Below are 6,000 nucleotides of genomic sequence, written 5' to 3'. Positions count from 1 at the left end.
CTTTTGTATTGTTTTTCAGGTTTCAGTTCTGCTCCGATCGTAATGATTTCTTTCCGTCTGCTAACTTTAGGTTTGGATTGTTCTTGTTTTCTAGTTCTTTAAGGTGAAGTGTTAGGTTGTTCACTTGCCATCTTTCCATTCTTCTGAGGTGAGCATTTAATGCAATAATTTCCCCCCTTAATACTGCTTTTGCAGTATCCCACAGGTTTTGGTATGATGTATCGTTATTTTCATTAGTTTCAATAAATTTTTTGATTTCCTGCTTGATTTCTTCTTGGACCCATATGTCATTAAGTAGAATGCTGTATAATTTCCAAAACAATACACTTTTAAATAACACATGAGTCAAAGAAGAGGTCTTATGAAAAAATAAAAAAAATATTTTTTCACATTAGATGAAAATGAAAATATAATTTATCAAAGTTTGTGAGATGTAGTCAAAGCAGTGCTTAGAGGGAAATTATAGCACTGAATGCATATATTAGAATAGAAAGACCTAAAATTAATAATCTAAGCTTCCATCTAAGAGACTAGAAAAAGTAAATTAAATCCAAAGTAGCAGGAGAAATGAAATAATAAAATATGGAGCAGAAATCAATGAAACTAAAACCAGGAAATTAATAGAGAAAACCCATGAAACTAAATGATGTTTCTTTGAAAAGTTCTATAGATTTGATAAACCAGGTTAACTAAGAAAAAAGAGATGTTGCAAATTATTAATATCTGAAACAAAAGAGGGACCATCAGTACTTACCCTATGAGTTTTAAAAAGATAATAAAGGAATATTAAGAATAGCTCTATAACCACACATTTAATAACCTAGATCAAATGGACCAATTTCTCAAAAGATACAATCTACCAAAACTCACACAGGGTGAAATAGATATCTGAATAGGTCTGGATCTATTAAAGTAATTGAATCAATAATTAATAAGCTTTCCAAACAGAAACCTAGATGGGTTCACTGATAAATTCTACCAAACATTTAAAGAACTTATACCAATTCTATACAAACTCTTCCAGAAAATAGAAGCAGAAGGAATACTTCCTAACTCATTCTGTAAGGCAACATGATATAATAGAAAGAATGCAGGATCAGGTGTTAACAATTCTGAGTTCTAGTCTTGACTTCTATTACTTACTCGTATATGCAAATCACTAAACCTCTTTGAGCCTCAATTTCTTCATCAGTAAAATATGGTTAATAATATTGCTATGGACTAAATTGTACCCCCGCCCCCATAAATTCATATGTTGACACCCTAACCTCAGTGTGACTATATTTGAAGATGGGGCCTTTAGGAAGGTAATGAAGGTCATAATGGTGGGCCCTGATCCAATAGACCTGGTGTTCTTATAAGAAGAGGAAAACACACCAGATCTCTCTCTCTCTCTCTCAGCACAGAAGAAAGGCTATATGAGGATGCAGTTTGAAGGTGGCCAAGGAAAAAGCAAGGAAAAAACAAGGAATAACAAGCCAAGAAGAGATTCCTCACCAGAAACCAACCCTTGCACCTCGATCTTGGACTTCTGGCCTTCCAAACTGTAAGAAAATAAATGTTTGTTTGTTGTTTAAGCCACCCAGTCTATTATATTTTGTTATGGCAGCCCAAGTAGACTAATACAAATACTACTTCTTAATACTGTGAACATTACTTCAAAGCAAATGATCTTTGAAAATGGTAAAGCCCTATGTAAATGTTGGTATTCTTATTAATACTCCTCCTTTTTCTACAACAAAACCATTAAAAACTGTAATAGGTAACTATACTATATTCCTGCAACTTATTTACCTTTAGCCTTCAGTGTTTGTTTCCAATACAGTAGTTAATCAATTCTGTCTGACAGATACTCTCTTGATAATATACTAGAGAAGGTCAGGGACATAGGAAAATGCAAAAAGAAAGGCCATAGTCCTCTATTTCAGTCTAAAGAGCAGATATTCAAAACTTGGGTGTTAGCAATGCAACATACTGGCCTGTAGGGTGAAACTGGTTTGAAAGTTTTATTTGTATGTTGCTCTTTAGATATAAATTGGGACCTGAATTAAAGACAAGAACATATCTCCATATTCTCTACATTTATTCTTTCTTTAACACCAAGGTATTCAAGCTATATGCTCTCTGTTTTTTTCCTTTAGAGGCATTATCCAGGCAGAGATGGAAAGAGACAGGTTTAATTCAAAGCACCAGTTTCTATAAACTTAAGCTGCCTCAATGATTTTTCTGATGGAATGAAATTTCTCACACTTGGTCTCAGGCCCAAGGTATATGCAGTACTTCAGTCAAATTGCTTGCGACATATTGGAGTGAGTGCCTGAGAACTGAGTTCCTCAAATATTAAATAAAAGAAAAGGCTGAATACTTCTCATACAGACACTGAACTAAAGGGAGAAGAGTTTTCAAAGTTTCTACTCTTTATGGATCTATTCCCCAATGTTGAAAGAGTTCTGTTTTGCATAAGGCATAAAGATGCACAGTCACAGCCTATGTCAGAAACTGCTGATTCCAGGATCTTTATTCAAAGCTTCTCCCACCACACCTATTGTGGTACTGGCCTCCTTTTCCATTCTAATTACCTATTGCACTCACTCTTTCAGTTGAGTTCCATATATATTTATTTGAGTGCTTGGGATGTACTTGCTAAACCCTGAGGACAGACAGATGAATCTATCTACAGGCCCTTAAGAAAGCTCACAAGCTCATAGTCTCAGAAGGGAAACTTCTATAATACCATGCATGATGAATGGAATTATAGAAGCGTACTCCATGTAAGGAGGTCATACATGAGGGACTGGGAGCTGTTTTCTGATGCCTTTGGGAAGCATTAGGGAATAGAGAACAGATCTCTCCCATGGAAAGTGTGAGTCCTGGGTTCTAGTTCTCTTGTGCTAATTTTGAGCAAGTCACTTCTTGCAACATTTACAAATTTAATATTATTTTCCTGCTTAACCATAGGGAGGAGTTTAACAGACCTCAAGGAATGAGGTATAACAATCAATGAATTTTCTTCCAGCAGTGAATCTTTCCCCCTGAGTAGGAGGTTTGGTCGTTCCAACAATTTTGGAGAAAAACTTGGAAAGCAGGAAATGTGCTGACTTTCCAGCAGCTGAACATGTGCCAAGTTCTCAACCTTTAATCATCTGTGAATGAAATGCTGAAAATAATAGGTACCCAAGTTCCACCTGTATTTCCCCTTGATGTTCCATTTGACCCTAAGACATTTGCTATTACAGAGGTGTGGGTGTTTCAGCCAAGAAGAGAGAAAGATGTCTGGTGAGGGGAGGGGGTGCTGCTGCTACAGATCAAGGGAATTTGAGATGATGGGCATTGAGGGTTCAGTACTTTTGAACTGTGTCCTCTTTGTAGTGGGCCTCATTCCTCCAGGGATTTCCAAGGCAAAGGACAGGGATGAGATGTGGTGAAGAAGGAGCAGAAGGGCTGTTTCCCAAATGGAGGCTTAGTGTTTGGCAAAAGGATGTTTGGGAGGTCAGGATACCCGGATACTAGTCCCAGTTCTGACACTGACTTGTGTCGTGACCTTGCACAAGCCATTCTTTGGTTCTGGTCCTCAGTTTCTATAAATGTAAAAAGAAAAAGGTTCAATTAATTGATCTCCAAGGTAACTTCTTACTCGAACCTTCAGTACTTTTGGGTTCTCAAGTTCTCTAGAGAGAGAACAAATACCAAGACCATTAGGCATCCTAAACTAGAAGTTATTGAATATAAAAACAATAAAACAATTTTAGAGTACAAAAAATATGAAGGATGCATCGTATTATAAGTATTCTACTCTATATACTTCTCAGATTTTCCAGGATAGTTATTCTGTCCTATTGTCCCTAGAAACAATCCAAATGTCCTGAAAATTTTCATGTTTCACCATTCCAGTTACATCTCCTAAATTGCCTCATTCACTCAAAAAAGACTATAGAACATTAGTTATTTTTTCAATGGAAATTAATGACTAATTTTTGCTTCAGAAAATATGGTTGCCATAAAACTGTAGCACTCACCCAACCTTTCCTTTCTAGGTTTTTCTTGTGTATATAAACTTTTTCATTGGTGTAAATAATTTTCAAAGCAATTTAAGCTTTGATCAGTGTAATCTGATTGGATCACTTATTACTCACAAATAACATGTGTTTGGCAATATAAAGAACGGTTCTTAAAAGTGGACATTTACAGTGAATGCTTGGAATAGACAAAGATGCCAACTAGGTTTCTCCACTGTAAGGTTCTGGGGATAATTAGGGGGTGGAGGAACCCAGAGGAGGACTAGCAGCAGAAGCAGGAAGAAGGCATAGAGTTTCAATATCCTTTGTATGTGGTCTCTGCTTGCAGGGACTGGGAACCAGCAGGTTTGGATTTAGGTGAAGGAGCAGACAAGTGATGACTGCCTGAATTTTTATCTCTAGCCCAAACCTTTCTCCTGAGTACCAAACCAGAATTTCAAATGCCTGTTCTGTCTCTTAATCTGGTACCTCAAACTCATTTATCTTCCCTCCAAGACCTTTTTCTTCTGAATTCACTGTCACTGTTACTGGCACCACTATTTTCATTTTCCCAGTCACTGAGACTAATAACCTTGGCAATATCTCCGATTCTTTCATTGACCTGCTAAATCCAGTCAATTGCCAAGTCATGTGGATATCCCTTCATAATCTGTCTCACAATCAGCAACTCCTTTTTATACTTACTACTGCCACCTTCATTTAGGTCTTTATAATTTCTTATTTCCAATATTGTAATATCCTCTTATCAGAGCCATTCCCTCTCAACCTTATCAGTTTTAATCAATAAAAATATACACCAACCTTTAGCTTAGTTTCTTTTCCCACCAGTAATGTTAGATCAAGTGTATGGGGAGGTGATATTCTTAGCTTGCAGTGATACAGGTGCATTTTGCATTGAGGGAGGTGAAGAAGGAATAGCATTCTCAGTCACAAGCAACAGCATCGGTTTGCATAATTTCCTGGAATAGTTGGAGGCAATTTCAGGAGTTCACAGTGGCCTAAAGAAACATTCTCCCATAATTATATTTGTGTCTCACTCTGAAGCACTCTCATTGTATATTTTATCTCCTAATTTGGATGTTAAAGTTGACCCAACACCTGTAGCTTTCCAATGGCAACAACATAAGATTTGGTCTTCTTTGCTTCTTTCCTTATGCACTATATCAGCTGAACTCCTTTCTGTTGCCTTTTGTCTTCCAGCCTCATCTGATCCATCTCACAGATGCTGGGGATTCAGGGATTCCCCTTAGGTTTGAGTGTGTCCTCCCTCATTACTGGCCTTGGCCTCTTCCCGCAGTCATGTTTCCATCACTCACATGGACTTGGCCATGTGGTAGCTTTGCTGATGGGCTCTGCAGCCATCTCCCATAAACCCAGGCCAAGAGGTGACATTCAATCTGTCCACAGAGTACACTTCCATCTTGCCAAAGCTGTAAAACTGTCTGGTATTATAGTCCCTTCCAGTTATGTGCCCTAGGAGGCACCTTCCAAAAACATTAATCAGTTCTCTAATGATTTCATGGTACAGCAGGTAGAGCTCAGGTGGCTTGTAACAGGAAAATAAGGCCACAGTAACAACACTGGGCTAGTGGTTGAGACTCAGAACTCCTGAAACTCTTAAGTCACAAGGCATGAGAAGTCCACTGCACATTTCTGGAACGTGTGCCAAAGATGAGAAAATATCCAGACAGAAGGCAAGGGAAAGAAAAGGTTAGGGGGACACAAATGAACTAGCTCTAAAGTGAAGGCTGCCCCCTCAGTGGGAGTTATGGGGTGATCCATCCAATCAGTAATCCCAGCCTAGTCACCCCAGAGCTGCCATCTCTTCAGTGGACCTGCTTGTCTGGATCTAGGGGCAGTATGGAGGGCTTGCCCAGTGTCCCAGGCATGTACAATGCTTCCACCTAACTCAAACCACATGCAGAAAGATATGTCATACTTGGCATAGAACCAATCAAGAAAGGCATCAGAGGGTGTCCAGACT

The 6,000-nt window shown here is 38.3% G+C and overlaps 1 long non-coding RNA gene across 2 annotated transcripts in view; it reads left to right on the top strand.

Annotated features, from left to right (window-relative positions):
- Positions 1 to 1,509, top strand: part of LOC103598145 — a 58,133-nt gene extending 56,624 nt beyond the window's left edge. The window contains exon 4 of one of the 2 annotated variants that reach the window (XR_551178.1): positions 1,407 to 1,509. This is a non-coding gene — a long non-coding RNA (uncharacterized LOC103598145). Of the gene's footprint in view, positions 1 to 1,401 lie in introns of both variants that reach the window. The other variant, XR_551177.1, reaches the window with a different exon arrangement.
- Positions 1,510 to 6,000: the final 4,491 nt, after the last annotated feature.

The sequence above is a fragment of the Galeopterus variegatus genome, unplaced genomic scaffold (genome assembly GCF_000696425.1).
Source record: "Galeopterus variegatus unplaced genomic scaffold, G_variegatus-3.0.2 Scaffold2517, whole genome shotgun sequence".
Classification (NCBI taxonomy): domain Eukaryota; kingdom Metazoa; phylum Chordata; class Mammalia; order Dermoptera; family Cynocephalidae; genus Galeopterus; species Galeopterus variegatus.
This window is presented reverse-complemented; position numbering and strand designations above follow the sequence as displayed.